Source organism: Falco punctatus (assembly GCF_963210335.1).
Source record: "Falco punctatus genome assembly, chromosome: 3".
Lineage (NCBI taxonomy): Eukaryota > Metazoa > Chordata > Aves > Falconiformes > Falconidae > Falco > Falco punctatus.
Genome location: NC_137582.1, coordinates 107,696,935 through 107,720,269, shown reverse-complemented (window position 1 = coordinate 107,720,269; position 23,335 = coordinate 107,696,935). Strand labels below are relative to the sequence as shown.

At 37.2% G+C, this 23,335-nt stretch overlaps 1 protein-coding gene across 8 annotated transcripts in view; it reads right to left on the bottom strand.

Moving 5' to 3' along the window:
- Nucleotides 1-23,335, bottom strand: part of GNB1 (G protein subunit beta 1) — a 45,549-nt gene that overhangs the window by 17,746 nt on the left and 4,468 nt on the right. For 3 of the 8 annotated variants that reach the window (XM_080381323.1, XM_080381316.1, XM_080381318.1), the window contains exons 2-3: nt 7,794-7,856; nt 6,293-6,344 (exon numbers count right to left, since the gene is read on the bottom strand). The exons of 1 other annotated variant lie outside the window; for it this stretch is intronic. The gene's annotated coding sequence lies outside the window, so the exon portion shown is untranslated. Of the gene's footprint in view, nt 1-3,413; nt 3,545-6,292; nt 6,345-7,714; nt 7,739-7,793; nt 7,857-23,335 lie in introns of those variants that run through there. 4 more of the 8 variants (XM_080381317.1, XM_080381320.1, XM_080381319.1 and 1 more) reach the window with 3 other exon arrangements.

The following is a 23,335-nucleotide window of genomic DNA, read 5'->3' as shown; positions in this document are numbered from 1 at the left end:
ATCTAGATTTTTAAGCATAGAACTTACATTTAAAAGCCACTGTTCCAGAAAGATAGTGTTGGTGTTTTCCCTAGCATTCCATACCTAAACTTCAGCTATTCTTGAACTTTTTGTTTTAAAATCTCTGCAGCTTGATACCAATATGAGATACTGAGGAAACATGCTGATGAAGTTTTATCTTTCATTGCAGAACAAGATAATCTGTTCCGTTTTCAAATGCTACACAGATCACCTGGAGTTTATAAGTAAACACTAGTAGCATGGTTTTTGAACATTTATTAGCCAGAACTGACCCTTTATTATTAAACAAAGCAAATGCTTTGCTAGCAGCTTTACATATTATTCTGTTAAGATTTAATCAGCTTATTTATCTTTGCAAGCATGCGTGTGTTGGTTGTTTGGTGTTTTTTTTCCCTAAAGCCCTTCCCAAGGAGAAAGATGAGGATAAATTCCAAATTTTTACCAAAGTAACAGAGAATATACTGTGGAGGCAAACTAAAGCAGCGGAGCAAACATCACTGTCAAAAGACAAGCCTCAAAAGAGTTATTAAGAGTTTAACATTCCTTAAATGTTGTTATCCCACATCACCAGACATATCTCAGAGTTCTCTTCATAGTGGCCTGTATTCCAAGGCAAGGACCTCAAGGAACAAATGTCACATCTTGTTGTATCATCATTTACAAATTTATGCTCCTCTCCGAAACCCAACATATTTTAGAAAAGTCATTGTAGCTAGCTTGTCTCAAAACCTCCATTCACACAACTTCAAAGCCCTTTCACTGTATTGTGAAACTAGGTCTCCCTCTCTTCTGGTCCCAGGGTCATCTGTAAGTCCCTTTAAAGACTGCTTGTTCAGCAGAGTCCAAAATCCAGTTAAGACAAAACCTATCAAGAGTGGTTTATTATCCTATAACCACCTTTTGTTTCAAATGCTCTTCTGTTTCTCAAGACGTTTTGTTCATTCTACATTTAAGACAAAACACTCTGTGGTTGGGTGTCCCTACAGCTTTTAACATGCAGTCATCACTGTCCACAGCTCCTGTGTATTCACACACATTGTGAAACAGTATGCACTACTCTTGCCATAAAGAAATCAAACTCTAAAGGCTGTTCTTAAGAATAAACTGCACATTTTCAGATCTTTTAGCTTTTTGATATCCAGTTCTCTTTCTGCCATTCTCCAAGTTAATATATAAGCCCATTTTGCACTAAGCAAATACTAACTTCTCCAGGCAGAATACAAAGAATTTAGAGATGGTATCATTCCTGTTTCAGAGAAAGAAGTAACGACCCAAAACTTAAGCTTTGCTCAAGGTCACAGCAACTCAAGGACAGGATTAAGGTAAAGATTTAGGACACTAGAATTCCAGCTGCAGAGTTACAGGTAACTACACTGAAAATTTACATGCAGCTTTATTTAAATATAATAGGATGAATAATCTAATGTCAGTCAAAGCAGATACATACTCTAGTAACATGCAACTTAAAATAGCACCAATTTTTTGTGTGCGCTATGCAACAGAATTCTCCCGTAATTAAATGAAACAAAGCTTCTTCATATCGAACAGGAAGAGGCCCACAGAGATAAACATTAATCCTAGGAAAAAAGTCATACTGAGAAAGTTTACTTCACAGAAACTGAACCTGCAGTTTAATTTAAAACAAATCATACAAGCTTATTTCATGGCTTGTGCCTTATTGCTTAACATAGCATGCACTGAAGGGTACTACTGCAAACGTAAAGCCAGATGAAGCAGCCCAATAATATCGAGTGTCTTCTGCAGTAACACAGAAGCAGTAACACTGATACAGCCACATGAGAAGCTGAAGGGACGTAAATCGCATTCTCTGGGTGATGGGATATCATAGCTTAACTAACATGTACGTGTGTGCCTTCACACCAATAAAACCTCCATTACACTCCGACAGGCCTAGCACAGTAACTGTATGGGTACTTTTGTTACAAAAGAGACTGTCAGACCAAATTCAAGACAATACTCTGCCGCAGCACTTTGCCTCCATTCTCTTCCAAGTCCCACTTAGGCAGGGGCAGAACAACCCAAACTTCACAATCTGTAAGGATTAACTAAACACACTGATGGAATTCAACCTTCGGAGTCATTTCATAAATGTTCTTTGCCGCACAGGGAAGTCCAACATGCATATATGTAACCTGCCCTACCTATTGTGCAGCTAACCTCCTAAAATGCTTTATTTGTGAGCTCCACATCAAGATAGCTGCTCACTAACGTTTTAAGGAAAGCTTCTTTTTAATGAACAACTTCAAAATGGTTTACCATCGCTACAGAAACCTTCACACCTACATATAAGACACTGTCTCCATTATCACGAGGCAGCAAGTTGTTCAGGGAACTTAACTACTATTGTTGAAGCAGCTTTATGGATCTTGACCTTCGGCCACTTGCTAGGTATGACTTAGGTTTCATTATTTGCTGCATGACAATTAGTAGCCAAATGCATAGGACCCTTCATGTCTTTCCCACCTCCAACATCGTATCTGCGAGCAAGTCCCTATCTCGAAGTTAGATACACTTTTAGAGTTATAAATTAGCCCCCGCACATTACCAGCAACTCCAAACTCTGGACTGCATTTCTGACAGCATCCATAGGAATTAATTAAACCAGATTTCCACATCCCCTTTGTAGTTTTTGTTGCTTCAACATCAACAGGAAGTTCTAATTCCTGCCAACTCACTAACACTCAGGAAACAAAAATCCTAATGAAGCCAAGGGCATTAAAATATAGCAGTTCTCTGAAGCAGACTGTAAAATTTATGGGACAACCAGCTTGGTGATCCCTCTATTTCTTTTACACTAAGTCTTAGGCAATTAAATTTATGGCAGAAACATGAGATCCGTGGGGGAAAAAGGGTTCCATCCTCTCGTGTACCTTTCAACTATACTGTAAATCAGCAGAATTTACTAGTGTCTAGCATTTGAAAAAAACCCAAATCTTTAAAAGAGCAAGAACAGGTAAAGTCAGGAAAATGTATAGGAAAACAAAATATTTTTACCTGTTTTCACTCTTGATACATGGGACATTTTTATACACATTTATTCGTATTATACGCAGAACTACCAAGCAGAGACTGTTCAATATATGATATATGCTCATCACAAACTAGCACAATTGAATATCAGGAAATAATGTATTTTTGTTTCTTCGCATGTTCTAAAAGGCATTTCACCCCCATTTTAAAGGACAGTTTCTAGGAGAAACTGTAAGCTTGAACTGGATGATGCTTGTATTTCTGGGGGTTTGAAAGACATTACAAAATTTCCAAATCAAGCAAACCTCATGCAAAAAATAACTACTCAAGTTCCACACACTTTTTTTCCAAATAATCACCATAGCTGTAAGGAAATAGATGGCAGCCAAACCCATGCTTACCTCACTTTCTTTTGAATATGTTACTGTGTTCTTGAAGGCAGTCTTCTCAAGAATAACACATTCACTTTGCTGAACTCATTCAAGACCTTTCCAGAGGCTGAAGTGCTTAAGTGTCTCTGCTCTAAGCCTAATTCCCCCTAATCTTGTTGACAAGTATACCTTGTAGATAATTCTCTTCTTGCTAGGGACAACAATATGCATACTTGCAAAGTCAGTTTACTAGTCTTCACTACTCCAAATGACCCAAATCTCTAATCTCTTCTTACAAGTTACCCATAGAAAAGTCACTTTGTTCCCCACACAGGAAAATCACATATTGACTTCACCTAATTTATTACTTTCCATTTATGATAAAACTTCACAATTCAACTATGTCAAAACAATTTGTGTCACTCACCTCAAAGTAACAACTTCGGGGTTTGTTTTTCCTCTAAGCTACGTGAGCTATATTCCTATGCAAAAGTAAAGTTATATAATTGACTGTCTGCCCAGTGGATGTATATGTTGAACTTCACACAGAATCTTTGAACTGAATGGAAAGCCTTATGAAATCTACAAAACTTCCACATACTTCCTGCAAATAGAGATATACTTAGGACCCCAGTATAATAATTCTAATTTAAAGGCAAAGCTCACTACTCAGAAAACAGTGACAGAACAATTAAAAGACTAAGCAAGAACTCAAAATCACTCATTTCATTGTTACAACTCTAGTGTCCTTTCCAGAGCTCAAGCTGTTTATGCAATTAAGTCCAGTTACTGAAACCAAGGTATCATTAATATCATCACATTTATATGTAGACTGATGTTTGCCTACATTATAAGAGAAATGGGAAGAGTTGAATACAACTCATCCAAAAACTAAATATGATTCCTCCGAAAAACCACCTGGTAATAGCAATGAGGCAACTCTTACTAACCACTTTGTATTTTAATTTTCTCACACCATTCCTATTTAAAAAAAAAAAAAGTAAAGAAGGACAGAGTCTTCCATCCTCCCCGAAACAGCCTGTCCTGTGAATTATCTCTACAGATTCAAGGAGAGAACACAATTTTAAATCACAGCTATCATTAAATCAAATATTTAGATCTTCTATCCCCTGATGGCCAAACCTTGTTTGCTACAAGGTATCTTAACTATACATTGCTACTACCAAAAAGTAAAGTAATCGCACCAAGCCACTGTTGATGCAAACTCTGGTAACACAAAAGGTTTAATGTTATATTGTTAGAGTATTATTACCCAAGTACAATAATTTCATTAGAAGGTTAGCCAAATCACCTTCTCCCAAATGAATAGGCTGTCCAATACTTGTTCCCTCAACATCTTTCCTGCTAATATGCATCACTCCAATAGATACAAAACAGCTAGAAGGAAAGCAAAACACATAATTTGCAAAAACAGACCCAAAACTTCACAACCTTAATAATGAGCTCATGTTATGCCTACCAGACAGTCGCATAGCAGGTCATCTGATTAAATGAAGCTGCGCTAATCTAGTAGATACCATAAATCCTATTAGCAACATTCACAGCAGCTTGTACATTTTCACAATGACAAAGGAATTATAAACAATCCACCATTAGTTCCAATGTTTTGACACCATATTGGCTTTGAAAAGCTGAGAGGTTTTTTGCTATTTAATCGGAAGTATATATTGATCCCTATTTGACCTTTATTCAATAGAAAACACAGTAAGATCAGAATTGTTGTGGAATAAATTTGAGGTGTTCTCTCCCCCATTTATATGATCCAAAATAGAAGATGAAAAAATTTGGGGCTGCCTTCTGATCCTAAAGTACACATACCTCCAGATACAGTGATCACCAAAAAAGGTGTCCATAGTTTCAGAAGTTAAAAATCATAGAAAAGGTATACAGGAACACAACATAAGAAATCTACGGAATCACACAAGCTTCTGAGAGACAAACTTTATTTGAATGGGGGGAAAAAACCCTGTGGAACACACACTGAATACCTCAAAGACATTGGCTTAATAACCAGCACTGGTTAAAACAAAAGATTACACAGGAAATAGGACAGAAAATACTGAAAACAGCATAATGCCTTTGAGTAAAAGCAATGGTTTGTCTACACTGGGAACACTGTATTCCGTTTCTGCTTCTCCAAAAAAGAACATTGGAGGTGTCTAGGGTTGACCAAGGTAACCAATTAAAGAACATCTCAGAAGACAGATTTAGAGAAAGAGACAGGGACTAGCCTGCTGCTTGCTTTTTGAAAACCATGTAAATAACTAGTAATTGATAGTAACATGTTTAACTGAGCAAATCCTTTCTACACAATACATGACTAACTAGTAACGTTCCTCACAGAATAAAGGGCTCTACAACAGGGAAACATTTGATATTATAGTCTGGAAGGTAATGAATATTTCACTGTTCCAAGACTATTAGTAATAATTATGATCACATAGAACATAAACTCTGGAACTTTCAGGTTCTGTTTAAATAATACTGACACACTGAAAAGAACATTCTGACAGGAGCCACTTTGCTCAAAAGAAATTTGGCCTTCTTTTGTCAAACATGGCAGATAAGTAATTTTTCATTCATGAGAGAATAACTGTTCTCATAATTTTATTTATTACAGTTCCCTGCCCCACTGAGATGAAACAGTTACATCTATGGTCTCCCTCTGCTTTGTCAGTTCCATTTCTGAAAGAAGGCAGGCACTAACATCTATTATTTACCAGGTTTCCTGGCCATTTAAAAATTCTTCCTGTTGACATAAGAATATACATGCCAAAGTATAGACTTGCACAGATTAACAGCCAGAAACCTCAAGTTAGACACTCTTTAAAAATAGTGTGACTTTCTCAAGCACTAGGAAAAAGAAATTATCTGATTTCTCTACTTACATTTTCTCTCACTACAGTAGAAAGCCAACTTCTGCTGTCAAACATGTAAATTCTGGAAAAAAAACCCAAAACCAGAATTAGTATAATTATCAAGAAATAATACCAGTTTCTAAAAAAAAAAACAACCTAACAAATCAAAATACCATCAAAGCACAGACTAATTTTTGTTAGCTAACTTAAACAGCTGGCTTGTCTTCATGAAGGAAATGGGCACTGCTTTAATAATACTAACATAACCAAAAGATTTGCTCATGTCAAGAACTTTTAACATTCTTTTTCCAAGAAAACTCCTGCAATCCTCACATCACCAATTCTCCTCCCCTAGTGACAACAGAAGTCCATACTATTAGAGAGTTTAGGATTGTAACAAAACATTGTCTCACTCATACAAGACTTATTTTCACTGCACTACAAAGTGCCCCCCCAACTGCATTTACAAAGCATTGAAATTATTTCTGCTCAATACCATTCCTGACATATGCTTGCTTTCCAAGCACAGTTAATATCAAGCTACCTATTTTATCAAAAGAAGTTATATAAACCTCCTACTAAGAAGCTCAAGTGAGAGCACAACACTCTTCTAGAAGAGTTACGACTTCAAATCACTAAAGATACTAAGAAGTAAAAATTGTCATATTAAGCAACTCACACACTTGCAGTCTGGAAGACTGTAATTATTTAACATACAAACTGGCTTTGTAGCAAGGTGAAAAAACTTCTTGTAAGAGATTTTGGAACAATCTTTTTACTCTGGCAGCACAAAGTAATAATTATAGTTCACCCCAAGATCTGAAACATTAGACAACCGCTTATACCTTCAGAACACCTGCAGTCTGTCACTAACAGACAAGAAGACAAGGGCTATAGGTGATGTCAATAGACACCCGAACGTACATAGTCAGAGCCACTGCATCAGGACAGCGGAAGATTATTCTAAGTGCAAAGCAAGAATGTACTGAAGCAAAATAATCTTAAATCAGAAAGCCAGTCAACAACTTCATATACTTTAAACTGAAATGCTTACATGTAAATGTGTCTTTCTGATTTTACAGTTCACTATAAGCTGGAAAATTTACAAACCACTTCAGTGTCTGGTATGGAGGTTAAGCTACTTAGGATATGGATCATCCTCATCCAAGCTCATTTACAGATGAACAGTTTAATACTGTGATTATGAAACCATCACAGTGTAAGCAGTTTTGTTTGTTACTGCCAGAACAACACACTTTTAGACATAAAACAGTAACTCACACTTAGAGGCCAAGCTCCACCCTCCCCCCCCCCCCCCAAAGACACAAACACATGACATGACCATTTTTAAGTTCTGAAAAAAGATCAGCTATATTCAACTTTCAGAAGATAGGAAAAAAATTGCCCACACTGCAGAGATAATGAAATCTAATTAAATTCTTAAAGAATTACCTGAAATGTAAACAAGTAAAATTATGCTGGAACACTAACAGCACACAGAATACACAATAGCAAAGGCCAAAACACACACCATTATTGTCCTGTGCTGCACCCTCATTAATGCAGGAGAGGTGTTGCAGATTTCATATGCCTTCTGCAAAAAAGAAAAACAAAAACAAAACAAAAAAAGCTACTTTAACCAGCCTGCAAGAAGAGTAAGGAAGCATAACAGCAAACTTTTCCACAAAGTTTAGTTTATTTCTTAAACCAGGTTAAGTTTTCAGTTAGGTATGCTGAAAGCATCCTGTGATGCCTGCAGAATGCAATCCTGGCAACTGAGGTATTTTCAATTCTACGTTAAAGACAGCTCATTCAAGAACAAAAGTAGACAGGCTACTTAGGAAAAGAAGGTCTGCATTGCACAAGCTTCCATTTTTAGTTAAAATGTAGCCTGGCAAAAGCAACATGAAAATTACAGGCCAACTCGTTCACCACACCACAGTACTGGTTCAGGAAAGGGAGTTCTTGTAACAAGCTTCACATACTCTGCCTTAACCAGCCTTTAAACCCTGCTTAGCTGAGAGATTGAGGTTCTCAACATCAAGAACTGGGGTTTCTAAAACAGAAAAGAACAAACTTCAAGCATGGTTCAAGTACCAAAGCATCTGAAGGTCAGCCAGCCCAACCCATGGCTAGCATCCCCAGTGTCCCCACGTGCCCACAGCCTTCTGCTCAAAGCAAAGCAGCACAGCAGTTTGGACTAAAAACAGTTGGGTAGCTCCAGGAGGCAAAAGCATCATCATTTCTGGGTAGTTTCCCTACTACAGGTACTTGCTAACTGCTGTCAGCCTAATAATCTTTTTTCCTTTAAAGATACTAAAGTAGCTATACTGAGGTGACAACCCAGCCTAAAAAGTTAACTCCAGCATCCACCAGAATACAAATTTTCATGTGAAGACAACTCTTCTGCAGAGCAGACTACAACTTTTTCCATGAGGTTGGGGAAAGCAGGGAAGAAAAGAGGGAAGAAAGGAAGAAAAGGGACTCTGAAGAGTAGGGAAAGAAAGCATTTAGAAATATTTTACTTTAACATCATAGCAAATCTGAACAACCCTCCAAAACTCAAGCAACTTTCTAAGAAGATTAAATACATTAACTGTAGCCCTCTCCAAAGCCATTCACTGTGTAAACACATTTTTCTTATTGGCCTATGGATTCAGTGAGACATAAACCCCCAATATTCTGGACATTAACTCTACCTGCACATCACCTTAAGACTGCTTTACAGTCTGACTAGATGCTAAGGCCAATATCTGAACTGCAGCAAAAGCATTCTAGCTGGTCAAAACACACCATCAATTAATACGTAGGCTGACGTGAGGCCAGGCACATCAGACAAGACACTTGCCCACCGTTTGGCTCAGCCCCTAGGACAAGGTTTGACCAGGCTTTGTAAGCAGCTGCCTCTAGTGTGGGGATGCAGACAGAGCACAGGCAACACCAATTCCTCTTTAGCAGGGAGATCTCCAGCATAGCTGCAGGAGGGATCCCACCCCAAACCAGTCCCCAAGAGAGGTATACCACATTTTGGGGGCCCTGGCTGACTGCAAGCTGAACACAAGTTTGGCAAAGACAACCAACAGCACCCAGCACTGCATCAGGAAGAACATTGTGGGTCAAGGGAGGCGATCCTTCCCCTCTGCTCAGCACCGGTGAGGCCACATCTGCAGTACCATGTCCAGTTCTGGGCTCCCCAGTACATGAGAGACATGGAGCTACGGGACAGAGTTCAGCAAAGGGCCTCGAAGATGATTAAGCAACTGGAGCATCTCTCATGAGGAGAGGCTGAAAAATACATTCAGCCTGAAGAAGGCTCAGAGAAGGGGTTTATCAGCGTTTTCAGTCTTCTATATACACATGTTCTTTGAGTGGCTTTGTCAACATAGTTTAAAACAGATCTCAACCAACACTAGTAAAAACTAGCTTCCATAACCGTTACACCACTTGAATCTTAAAAAGATCTTGCACACCACATCCTCCTGCAAGAGTGGCACATAAAGTAGTTTTACCCAAGGCATTCAACCAGATATGATTTGATTGGAGGGGGAAAAAACAAAAACCTACTAGCAAACATCAATATTATTATTTAGATAAAACAAAAATTTCAAATGAAGTTACTTTGCTATGCTGGTGTATCTTCCTTATCAGCATGCACCCATCAAACAGGATGCATCCTATACCCAGCAAGGATGGCTGTATGTAGGCAGGCAGTTATTAATTTTGCGTGCAGATGCTTCTGTTGAGGTACGCAACACTTATCACCACTATAACATTATCAACTACATGGCAGAGATGTCTGTGAGACCAAGAACTGCAAGTTAGTTTATTAAAATTATTTCTTATAGTATACATAGATTACTATTGTCACAGAACAGTATCTTGATGCCCAAGAGATGACACCACCTTTCCAAATCACTGCAACAACATGAAATTCCCATTACGCCATCAGGCAACAGTAATTAGAAGGCTGAAATTTAAAGCTATGCTTCAAGACTGTTCTGTATAAATAAAAAAAGAGAAGACCTATCCTCAGTTTGATGACTTGGTCCTACATATCGATATAAACAGTTCCATCAGACAGCTAGAAACTTGAAGGACGTTTTGCTATCTGCATGCGTATGTGCTTCTCCAAGAGTTAATTCTTGTTCAGACTTTTCTTGTGGAGTACAGATCTGTATTGCAGAAAGCTTAGTCTTTGCTGTCACCTCCTACATGAGCAGCTTTGAAGGACAGCCTGTGGAAGTATAAGATAATAATTACAAATTCATAAATCTAAATATGCTCAAGTGAATGGATACAACCTCTTCTCATTTATTTGAAGCCTTCTTTGTGGGAATCATCTGCTGCGTCTATAATTTCCAAGCACACAAGCTTTGAAAAGCAAGCAATACCTTACTAACAGGTTTGCAAAACAGACTGCCCTAGTAGGGACAATGCCAGATTGTATAACTCCTTTGAAAACTTAGTGAAAACACTTCTGTAGTCAAAGGCTAGCGTGGCTGGACCATTTCTGTGGGAGGTATTGGCTGCTTCTTGTGTGGAAGAATTGCCAAGTTTCCAGCTGAAGCAGTTATTGTGCTCAGTAGACATTTTTCCATATATTAGTGTGAAGTACACACAAAACACGCTAATATCAGGTCAACAAGTGTTAATGGTCATTATGCAACAGTTACATTAGCTGGTTAAAGACCTAACAAATTTCCATTAATTCTTGAATTACAGGTCTTCATTTAACTACCCAGCTTTCTAGGTGGGTCACTGATGATAATACTTAAAAGAGATTTTGTGCATAAACCCCCTGCAGAATACCCGGTAATGCAAGATTCTGAAAAACTAGTTTTGTTGCATCTGCTCTGTCCAAAGTTAGGATTTTCTGGTAAATTAAATTCTTTGCTTGTTTCCCCATGCACAAGATTTCAAGGAAAATACATTTAAAGCTCCACTCATAACTTAACAGTATAAAGTTGCAGCTCTATTAGGAGCTATGATCTTTATGACTTGACTACAAATGACATGTCCTTCCCACCCCACCCCATTTCCAGTAGCAGAAATCTAGAAATGCTTTCCTCCTGAAGAAATTTGTACATTTTTGTACAATTTGTACAAAATTTGTACATACTCTGCTTCACACGTCTAGAAGACTGCATAAGGTAAAAAAATAATTTCTCATAGCTGCATAGACACAGCAAAATTGCTGCCTAAAGAATAAAGGTCAGTTCTAGGGTCCTACCAAAGTTCTGGCTACACTCCTTCATCCTGTAATGTTATTCACAAAAGACAGTACGTACAACAGGAAAATCCAGGCATAACAGATTTACATGGAACAGCTTCTGACCAGTCAGCATGACCTTCCATCAAACTGCCTTCAGCTAAGTAGCAAGGACAGGAATTTTAGCACTTCAGAATCTCACAAACAAAACAAAAAACAACCAAAGACAACAAAACCCATCCACCATTAATAACTGCTAGTACTCAGAAAAAAAGAAAAATAAAAAAATTAAGCTTTCATTTCAGAAAATTCAAGGGAGAAACCAGATATTAACGAATCTGGAAACCTTGCAAGACCCTGAAAAGCCCCAATTCAATGAGACAGTTTCACATTCAAAGTCTCAAATTTGAATTACTGTCTCAGTGAAACACTGCATTGTTGTCTCTTCCAAAAGTGTTACAGAATAAGAATAATTCACGAAAAAGTTAACTTCTATGTGCAAATTCCTATGTGCATGAGGTTATTACCTCTGTAATATTACCAAGGTAAAGCAACACAGCATCTACTGAAAATCACCAAACTAGCTATACATGCATCAGCTTTCACTTGCATGGCCAAATTTTCTAAGACCTGACAACTCATCTCTCCCTATTCTCAACAAGTATTCAAAAATAAACCTTTTGGATCATTACCCACTTCTGCAGAATAGAATACTAAACAGCAGACAACAATGCTTAAGATCACGGCAGGCACATATGCTTGCAATAAACAGCTTTGCAGTGAAGTGGACCATCTCCTTCTGCCACCAACAGTGAACAAACTCAACCTGTCTTCATGCAAGACAGCATCCCAATGCTGCCAAAATACTCACATTTCCTGATGCTAATCCCATGACCTACATTTAAAAAAAAAAAAAAATCATACTGATGCAGTATCTAAGCATAAAAATCTGGACTGTAATAGGTCACTTCATTAATCCTTTCTAAATGTATCTGCAAGCTATGTGCATTATTAAAATAAAAATCTTAATTCTAGGTACAGCAGAGAGTTTATGTAAAAAAAAAAAGAACTGATGATGACAAGTTTAACAAATGCCTAAATCTAAATGCTTTAAAAAAATAATCAAAAATTTAAAAAAAGAGGGGTCTTAGGAGATTCTCTGAAGTAACTCACAAACAGTAGTAAGTGTTGCTATTTTAGCAACCCAATTCAAGAATTCCTAACTACATCTCTTCTTTCTGCCTTGCATGAAAGAAATTCACATTTAAGAGCATTCTAACACTCCCTGATAAGTGGCAGGCATAGGAAGCCTGCTTATTTTAAGAACAAAAATTAGTGATATGTAGTATAAGTTTTCAACAGTTATTTATTAAGAATGTCAAATGCCAATACTTTGGGTTTTATTCCTTTGTTCAAAATCATCTCTAGTTATTACTCCTTCTGAAGAGCAACACACCTACCAATAAACTGCATCAATTTTATCAAAGTGGCCAGTGATGGTTTTGGCTGTCGTCTTCCCTGATCTTACAATTAAAGAAACCAAAAAAAAACCACAGTAAGTCAGGAAAACTTAGAACCTGCTTGTGCATAAATTCTATCTACATTTATCAGAAAAATAAATTACTGAAAATTGTCACTTTATAGTCAAGTATCCCCTTATCCAAAATCAAACAATTTGGTTGCCTCATACTAGACATAACCCTTTAGACAGGAAAACACAACTGAGGCAGCACTGAAGGAGAATATATTACTATTAATTAACCAACACAGAAATGACTAAGCATTTATTACTAAATGCTTCTATCTGCAGAGCTTTACAGCAACTGAACAGTTGTTTCTTACTTCAACTGTCATCTTTCATTGCTTGCTTCAGTTCTTATCATTAACCCCCAGTTTTGTACTGGCATTTTCACTTCATTTGTAAACTGACAACAATCTCTGTTTACCTAAGCAAGGCAAAGCACATGCACAACAGGGATATCGCAGTCCTACTTCAGACTACTGACACACACCATATTTCTCACTACTTAAAACTAATAGCTACATAAGTAGCTACAAAAGTAAAACGTATAACTAAAGGTTGTTGGATCCAAACTCTTCTCACAACATACAACTATTTATGAGCTGCAGAATCAAAACCTAAGTCTTACTGGCTAAAAAAAAAAAAACAAAACACCAAAAAAAAACCTACCACAAACCACTCTGCACTTCAAGTGCAAGCGACAAATCAAAAAGGTTTTAGTTAATTCCTCAGGCCCACTAATATGAATCCACTAGGCTTTGTGCCATTTGTCCAGATAGTATTGTTCCTTCCAATATTTTTTTTTTTAATCACAGTAACTATTTATATCCCCTTGGAATTGTGATAAAGTTATTTCATAATTTTTTTAGGAAATAAGGTGTTTTTTTTACATAAGCCCTTTAGCATCAGGAATGCTTAAAACCTTTACTTAAGAGGGGGAAAAAAACCCCACATACATAGCAGGAGTTATCTGGAAAGCTGCTAGTAATAATACCAGTTTCATAGTTTGGATTTTAAGTGTTAAGGAAGCACAAGGGGAAAAAGCCAAGGGTAAAACTTTAGCACAAATCCATCAAATATAGCAAGGCTGCCCAGTGTGAAATGTCACCAACAATGTGTTTGCAGAGGTGAACAAAATAATGCACTCTCATACACCCACACCCCCACAAAACAAGAAATCCATTATTTCTTCTCCAGAGGACCTAAAGTAATGTCACAGTATCAGGATATTACCTTTTCAGAAAACGTGTAATTTCTCATAAAGATCAGCTGAATCTACAGGTGGCGGGTTTAGGGCAGTTCCAAATGCAAGCTACACAGTACATTTTCTTCTAGAAGTTGGAAATGGAAGCATACTGCTGTAGGACCAGTTCACACATCATCCCAGTGTAACAAATCAGTGACAGAATTGCAAAATAACAAATGACAACACATTACACACCTGAATATATATACTTGCTTCTTTTTAGTAAAAGTCAACATTAGAAATATATTTATTAAGGTAACAAAACAAGTTTGTAATCCACAATTTAAGAACATGACTATACTAAAATGCAATCCTATTAAGAAACATAATTCTTGCCAATTCTCATTAAGTTTCCAAACGTCACTTTTGGGTATACCAGTTTTCCAGTAAGTATTCAGGTCATTTTCTACGATTTAAATACGTTCAAGAAGTCCTCATGAAGAGTGATATATTTCTCTCTCACGATGATGCTCTCTGCTCAAGCTCTCCCCAGATATTTCACAGTAGTGCTGAGGAGAGCACAGCATGTGACTGGAACATGTTGCACTGAATTCACAAGCAGATGAATGGCTAGATACAAAACCTGGCACAGAGGTGAGTGCTTACACCACATCCTGCCACCAAAATCCCAAATATTACAGTAAAATCCATCAGGTGGATCAACTGCCACTGTCTGGGGGTTAGAGGTATGAGAAGAACAAGTATTTTCCAAAAGCCTGAATGATATTCCTCAGCTCTGCTTGCCAAGACATCTGTATCAGCATCATCTTCTCAACCTTGTTAAAAATCATGTATTGTTTTAGATATTACCATTATGGTGACATCAGTAGGTACGTTAAGATCTTCACTACAATATTTATTATATTAGAGGAGGAAATGCGCTATGTGTATGTGATCACTTATTTACAATACAAAAGCCAGAAACAAAAATAGCAAAATTAGACACAAAACAACATCAGTAAGACTGTGTACATGCATAAGCACAGAACATTAGTAGAAATTCCTATTATTGTATTTTGTATTTCCAAAAATTTCAGCTCAACTATTTTATCAACAGAAGCTGAATCACCCGTTTCATTCTACATATGCCAGCTAGTAAAGAGTCAACTGAGTCAAAGGAGAATCAGCTGCTTCCTATTTACACCCTTTAAAAAAAAATATAACTTCCAGAATGCTACTTTTAGCAGTACTATTTTGTACATCCTTAAAAGTCAAACCATTTGAAATTAGAAGAAATAGCCTATCAAATCAACATACCCTTATCCCTGAGCTAAGGGAGACATTTACAGATATAATATGGTCTTTTATGGAGAATTTTGCTTCTGAAGAGCATCCCCCTCATCCACACATGTAGAAACAGACTTTAATTGAGATACTCACATGTTTAAATGTCTCACTGCGCTAAGGACCTCAAAACACTAATGAAAAACATATTATGTTTCCAGGAGCAGCAAGATAATTTATATTCTATCAATTCTGAACTGTGCTTTACCACACGGATCGGGAGTTCTGCCCAAAATGCCTTTCACTGTAGGATCGAATCCTGAAAGGGTACTTCAGTAACATGGATTCTTCTTTCTGCTCTGACTTAGAAAGACTTGTAAGAGAGTAAGCAAGCTTTACTCATATTAAGTTTTCATAAAAAATAAAAAGACTACTAATAAAAAAATCCAATAGCATCAACAAAGGCACTGCATCTTAGAGACAGCCTGGACAAGCCTTAATAACTACCTTCTCACTGTAACTACGATCACATCCTCCCTCAATAAAAATACGGTAGTTAAGACATTTGAACAAACCATCTGCTCTCTTTGTGCGTCTGCTACAGAGACCGTGCAAGACAGCCTCAGAGATCATCTAAGAGAAAAATAGTCATTCTTTACAACCATGTTAAAGATCTTATCCAAGCTTTAGCTAAATAATAAAAAGAACACATTTCATTGAAATAAGAATTTAGGTGTTCAAACTGCACACTGTTCTTCAGAAAGAGATTAACAGACCACTGTTAGAAAGAAGTTAAGCTACACCATGAAATAACCACTTCTCAGCACCAGTCTGAAGATAGAAAGTATTTATTTCAGTGGACCTTAAAACTTAAAATTTATTATATACATTGAGCAGATAAAAGAATACTCAGTAGAGATTAAAATATGGCATGACTTCTCTGATCTTTCCCCCCCCAAATTAGACAGAGCAATACTTTGTTCTTTAGCTCTGCAATCAGCATAACCCATCTGTAATCAAAGTGCAAGCAGTTCCACTGGATTTGGTAGCAATGATCTATACCCCCAGTAGCTCACCAATTTCTCCCAGCACAGTGACTGTATTTTGATATGTACTGTAGATACACGGTAAGTTAAGGTACAGAAGAACAGGAACAAGAAAAGCAAGGTCGACAGACTGGAAAGTAGAGTAACACAGGAGACCTTGAAGCCATTAGACTGAGAACTGTTGTTTAGGAACAGACACAATGCAACAACACAGCCCAGAGACGGAATCACAACAGAAAGCACAAAGGTACAACAGGAAACATTTGCTTTCACACTTGGGTGTTCTTCTTTCCATAATACTGCATTAACCCTCTTAAAATTTCTGGCATTAGTCTTTAAGTAGCAGTTGTACTCCTCTAGGTATTATGCATCCAGTTAACTGATAAAAATCGAGGAAAATTGGATAAAAAGAAAACGAGTACTACTAGGGTTTGGAGCCAGAGTGGAAATTAAGACAGACAAAACTTAAAACATCAGAAGACAATCCCTTCTTTTTTTTCTTTTTTTTTTTTTTTTTTTTTTTGGGGGGGGGGGGGCGGGATACATGCAAAGTGAATTCAAAAAAGCACAGTCTGCTTTAAACAAAGCCAGCTGCCAGTATAGTTAGTTGAAATCTGTTACTCGAGGTTTTTCACTGATTTCCCTAACCGTCTGCACACACCCCTTCATACAAGCGCTGCTTCATGTTTATTTGGAGCCTCTGGACACTACTGTAGTGCAAAACTATGTGGGTTTTTGAAGGGAGAGTGGTTTTGCATTTGTTTTTCAAACAGAAAACGCACTAAACTGCAGTAGACAATGTATCAGCTTGGTCCTTTAAAAACAGAAGGGGAGAAAGCTTTGAAGACTGGCCACTACCACCTAATACAGAGTATTAGAGATTCTGACTTGGGAAAAAGTTACTGTTGCTTCCAACTCCAGCTTCCACTTAGAAAAGCTTGCTTTTACAGGTTCCTCCATCTTTTGTGAGAGCCAAGCTGCTCATTATCTAAAAGCCAAACTATCACAGTTTTGCAGCACAGGGTATGATGATAAACTGTTTGCCCATCTTGGTTTCCTCAAATGCCAATTTGTGAACTGGCAAGGCAGCTGCTGAACAGCAGATGTCTATGCCACCTTTTGTGACAGAGGGCAGCAATAACTGACTTCCCCAGAGCGAGCCCTTTTAAGTTTAATTCACAACAGCAAGGATATGGAACAGAAAAATTACTACAGGATAAATTTGACTGAGAAATCAAAAACAAATGAATTAAACCTGAAATCTCCACAGGATGTATCCAGGTGAACTGGTAGGCACTGCTAGCTAGGTGACACAGCTTCACATCCCATCTTATCTCAAGAAAATATGTTCAAAAGCTTTATATATTTGATCCCCAGGGTAGCAAACACAAAGCAGCTTGATTTAGTATGAGTTCCATCTTCTGATAAGAGTTAAAGGGAATAGAGAAGAGTCAGACTAGAAACAAACATGAAGATAACTGGGCATCTTCTCACATCTAAGGAATTGACTAAGATTTCCATAATTTTTTTAAGAACTTCATTCTGTTTTCAAGGTTTCTGAGTTTATAGTGTTTATAACATGTTTCCTCCTTGCCTTCCAGATACTCTACTCTGCTTTTAAAGGATACAGTTTTTTATTTTTGAAAACATTCCATGATTTAACCTCGGATCTCCTGAATTTACAGGATGTCAAAAAAGACTGATAAGACTTTGAATAATCAGATACGTAACTACTCACACCTGTGAACTACTTGCCCAGGTATTAAAACTGCAAACACAGGTTCTGCACAAGTTCTGCCTTCCCCACATACCAGCAATGAATCTTTTTGTAGGACAAACCGAAGTATTTCCTGAAATGCTGAAGCTTCACCTATTGTCTATAGGCACAAGAAAAAAGGAAGACAGTAAAGTTGAACTAACCCATGACTTCACTGTGCAGTTTCTACGATATTCAAGTTTTCATACATGAAAATGCACTTCCCCAACTTCTCAAGCATCTATTAAAGACACACTTTGTCAAGACTTTAAATCTGTTAAATTGTTGCTGTTCAGTATTATTTCATTTTCTTTAAATATTATACCATCTTTTAACCAAAATGCTGTATATTGACTTCTACAGCAAGTTGACAGGCACTAGCCAGATAATATCGGACAACCTGTAGTGAAATCCAGGACTTAGTAACTTGAAGCACAATTAAATTGCCACATGCATCAAGTGAACCATCCTTGACCTCTGTACAGACAACACCTTTGTTAAACAAGCAGCAGTGTATCTCCAGTATTTTACCACTTCACAAAGAATGTGCAACAGGAATATCAAACATATGTTCTAACAAAGAGAACTCCTTAATTAGTACAGTAAAATCTTATTCCAAGTACCAAAGGTTTCAGCAGACTATCACATCGACTTTGTTTTTCTAGACAAACAGAAAAAAATTACCACACCACCCTCCAAACACATTTGCTTGGCTATCTGAAGAAAACAGTTTTGGGAACTAAACTTGAAAAATCCAAAAGGCCCATAAAGAGATTTCTTCTCAGCATCTTGAAGCACATGTAGGCCTGCTTTGGTGCACACTGTCAGTTCATTTACTGGAAACAAAACATACATTAAGTTTTGTATTATGCAGTTATAACTCATGGTGTTTGTTTTTTTTAATTTTGAGATTCAAATGTTGCTATGTTCAACACATACCTTGAACCACTTGGTGTTAACTAACATGGATCAGCTCAACAATTTAAAAAAATGGAACAGAACTTTAGATATATGGCAAAACCAGATTGACTGCACTAGTTTTCACCACAAAGATCTCACTAGAAAATATTAGTTTTGCACACATATCAAACTAAGTTTGGGGATATCTGGTCAATGCTGCTTACTAACTGAACATTTCTGCCTGGTCTTTCAGTAGCAAAGATAACTAAGCATTAAGTTTTAAGATCTCTGCATTAACAAAAAAAGGCATGTTCCTACCATTGTCTGTATGCTTTTAACCTCGGAGCTTTGACCCACCTCCTATCCTTCAATTGTTCTGGCAAATCTCTCAACTACCTACAGAAGTCAAACAGCTGAATTGAATACAAAGTGTTCCAAATTTAAAAGAGTACACCAGAGCAGTTCAACTTCTCTAATTCCAGAAGCAAGCCACATACCCCACCAATTACAGGGGAGCAACACCTCAGGCAACAGCTTACAAGGCACAACATCTGGACAGATACAAGCATACCAGATAACCTCCAAAAACGTTTGTAAGCTGAACAGCCTGCTCAGGGTATATTTTACTAGACTGTTTACCTACTAAGTCCCAATGAGAAAGTTCTCATTACAATAAAGTAAAGCACACAGCATTAATACTGGGCACATATTTCATTTTCTGCGAGAGTTCAACTGCAATTTTTCAAGTGCACAATTAGCAATTTTTCTGTCAGAGCAGTGTTGGAGATTTGTTTTGGCATTTCACAGAAATAAAACAAAACCAATCCAGCTTCTGGAATAGCTCCATGGTTTTGCAAATAATCTTAGATAACCTCTATTTATTGACAGATTTCAATAAATCCTAAAATGTCAGGATGAACACAAAGCACATGTTACTGAACAGACTTCTAAGATGGTTCCCTACATCCAGACCAAGATAGGCCAGGCAGCCAGAAAAGCAGTAAGAAAACAAAAGTGTACAGAATTAACAGCTCACCTGCAGTAGTTAAGCAGATATTCTTTGTCTTTCTTACAAAAAAAGAAATAACTAGCATAAGCTACTCTAAAGTCTACCATAATAGAAGAAAAATCAAGCCACAGAGGTAAGACATTGCTTTCCTGTCAGTGATGTCAACTTTGTGGGTGTTCATCTTTGTGAAAGTCATACAGAAAGCTTTGCGGAATTTCTTATTTAGTCCCCTGTACTCAATACAATTTGATTTTGTAAAAAAAGATGAGCAATATCATCACTGATACCTGAGCTGGTAAAAATCTCACAACTACTTTGACAGACAGCATGCAGGAGTTTCCAGAGGGAAGTATTTTGGTTTTACTCTCCCCCCCACACACACACACACCCCCACCCCAGCCCCTTTCCCTAGGGGGTGAAAAAGACAGACATGAATATAGTGAGAAAAATCTTTACATAGTTTTTAATATAGGCCTGCATTACATAAAGCTTCAAAAAAACCCACCAATCTAATCTATCACAGATAATTAATATTTTCTTTTTTGGGAGTGCTGACAGGCATTACTGCAGTTTTCAAGACGACATCAAAAATTTTCTCATCCGAGAAAAACATGATAAACATAACTGGCAAGAAATTTTAGGCAAACCTTCCTCAGATCAATATAGGAACATACAAAAAAAAGAGTATTTAGCTATTTACAATTCAGTTCATCCTTCTAACATATAGAAGGTGTTTCTTTTCTATGCATAGGACCCTTAGAAATTGTAGTAATCTGACAGACTGAAATTCTACTTAAATAAATCCCCCATATTTTTAATGAAGCGGTTTCATGCAAACTACTTACAGAAATGAACTACATTTCACATTAAAATGGCAACTAGATCTTCAATCACTCTTTCCCTTCACTGTGTTATCCTGCTACTGATTTTCCCCCTCGTCAAGTTCATATTATTTTTATCAATAGTATTTAGAAGATTTAGCCTTTACAGGTCTTTACAACCGTCAATTACAGAGCTACCTTCCATCTTGTCTCCTTTAAGTTCCCTCAGATCACCTTTTTCAGGTCTTCAGCTTCATTTTCCCTTCTGCATTATTAGGATTCCAAAACAGACACGGCACAGGAAAATCAAGTTTTAACTCTTCAGCCTCACAAAATAAAAAAATAATTATAGCTCTTATCTTCATAAGTCTGCGACAAGTGACAAAAATAACCTTTTGTCTTCAAAATTGTTTTCAACAATTCCTAAGTCAAAGAAATTTGGAAAAAATAATTTTAAAACAAGGTCTACCTGAGTATTCAAGCCAGTAAGAAATCTCAGAGATCTTGGTATTAACCTACATATTCCGCTTGTTCACCAGCCAAACAGGGCTCAGACTCATGAGCAAGTTTCCAACATCAGCTGACCCACAAAAGTCATCTCTATGCACCCTTTAGGCTTACGTTGAGTTTGAGATATTGGGATTAATTTGGTCCCCCCTGAAAAAGGGCTATGCTTATTTGAATAACCTTGCATTTATCTTAAGAGTGCAGGCACGGATAATTACCACGGAATAGCTGACAGAGGGCAACCATTAATCCAAAGACAGGTCTTCTGAACGTCTGCAACATCTAAACCATTCCCATTTTAAACGTGCTATAGTTATTTGTATTGGATTTCAACAAGGTTTACATCCAGCAACATTTAAACAACTGAAGTATTTGCTTAGTAACTGCTTTCTCAAGCAGTTATTCCTGTGTCTGTCATTCCATGCCCCTCGCCCCAATGACCTAAAATACCAATAACCAGGTCAATGTGTAACATTTACTATGGGATCCTTATTTTCTGGCACTTAATTTTGAGAACCAAACAACTGAGTGTTCAGGCCAGTGCTGGAAACCCTGGAGAGAATTTAAAGTTATAATTTCCAAGATTCCCTACAAATTACGCTTCCATGATGTCTCCAAAAATTTTTTTTGGCTTACACATACAAATTACCATGTAGGCATCTAATTACAGCATCCCCAGTAACACTGAGCATAAGATATGCACAGGTAAGATATGCACAGCAGGCCGACACCTTATCTTCACCATTTCCAGATGGCATGCATGAATATTGTTGTGTCATTACTCTCTAGCTGGGTTCAAGAAAGAAGATTCCTGGATGTCTAAAAATATACCGGGCAAGGCAAGCATTGCCCCCTAATAACAATTACACTCAAGGTTCCAACCAGTCTTCCAGACAAACAGAAATACTTTATTATATTTCAAGAGGCTAACACATTGTACCACATTCTGTATCACTAATAAATGGAATGGACATTTAATACAAGTGAATATAGTCTTACGAGCTATTAATTGTGAAGAACACATTTTAGAAGGTCAGCTGTTTAAAAAACAGGCCAAGAACATCTGATCTTTGTGTTCCCAAAAATACTTCTAAATGCGTATTTTTGTTCAAAGGCTAACCATCTCCTTTCGCTCTACCTAGAACCCTGCTAGTACTTTAAAAATGCAGTATTCTGCTTCAAAACCTATTTTGGAGTGTCCATATTTTTGTACTGTGGAAGAAAGCCTTCCACAGTAATTTACATTGATTATTTTGGCATCTGAAGTAAAGGTACTGTTCATGGCCAGCTCAGAGCTTTTAAAAACCTCTTAATGTTCTGCTGAACTACCAGTTGGCTCAAGTATCTATGGATTCTGCATACATTTCTGTTTGGTGAAAAACAAATCCATGCACACAAAATCCCCAGCATACTAGACACCCTGTGAAGAAATAATAAATTGAGATACTATGTTAAATAGAAACATAGGGGCTTGGGGGTATTTTTGTTTTTTATCATGACCTTGGCTAATACTAGTTCCAACATTATCAGTGGGGAGAAAAAAAACATTTTGAATGGAATATGTATTCTTTTCATTTTGAGTCTGCACTTCAAGCAATCAAGAGACTCCCTTAATTTTTTCTCCACTTTATCTTCAATCATACGTTTAAGAAACATTCCATTAACATGAGTGAGTTTTCAAGATTATAGATATTTTCCCCCCAACATAATCAGTAAAATACTAGGGGGGGGAGGGGGGGAATAATACCCAAAATAACGTCATGAACATAGGCATTAAAGGCTCCAAAGACAACTCACCTAAGTATAATTCAACCACATGATTGCACGATTTCT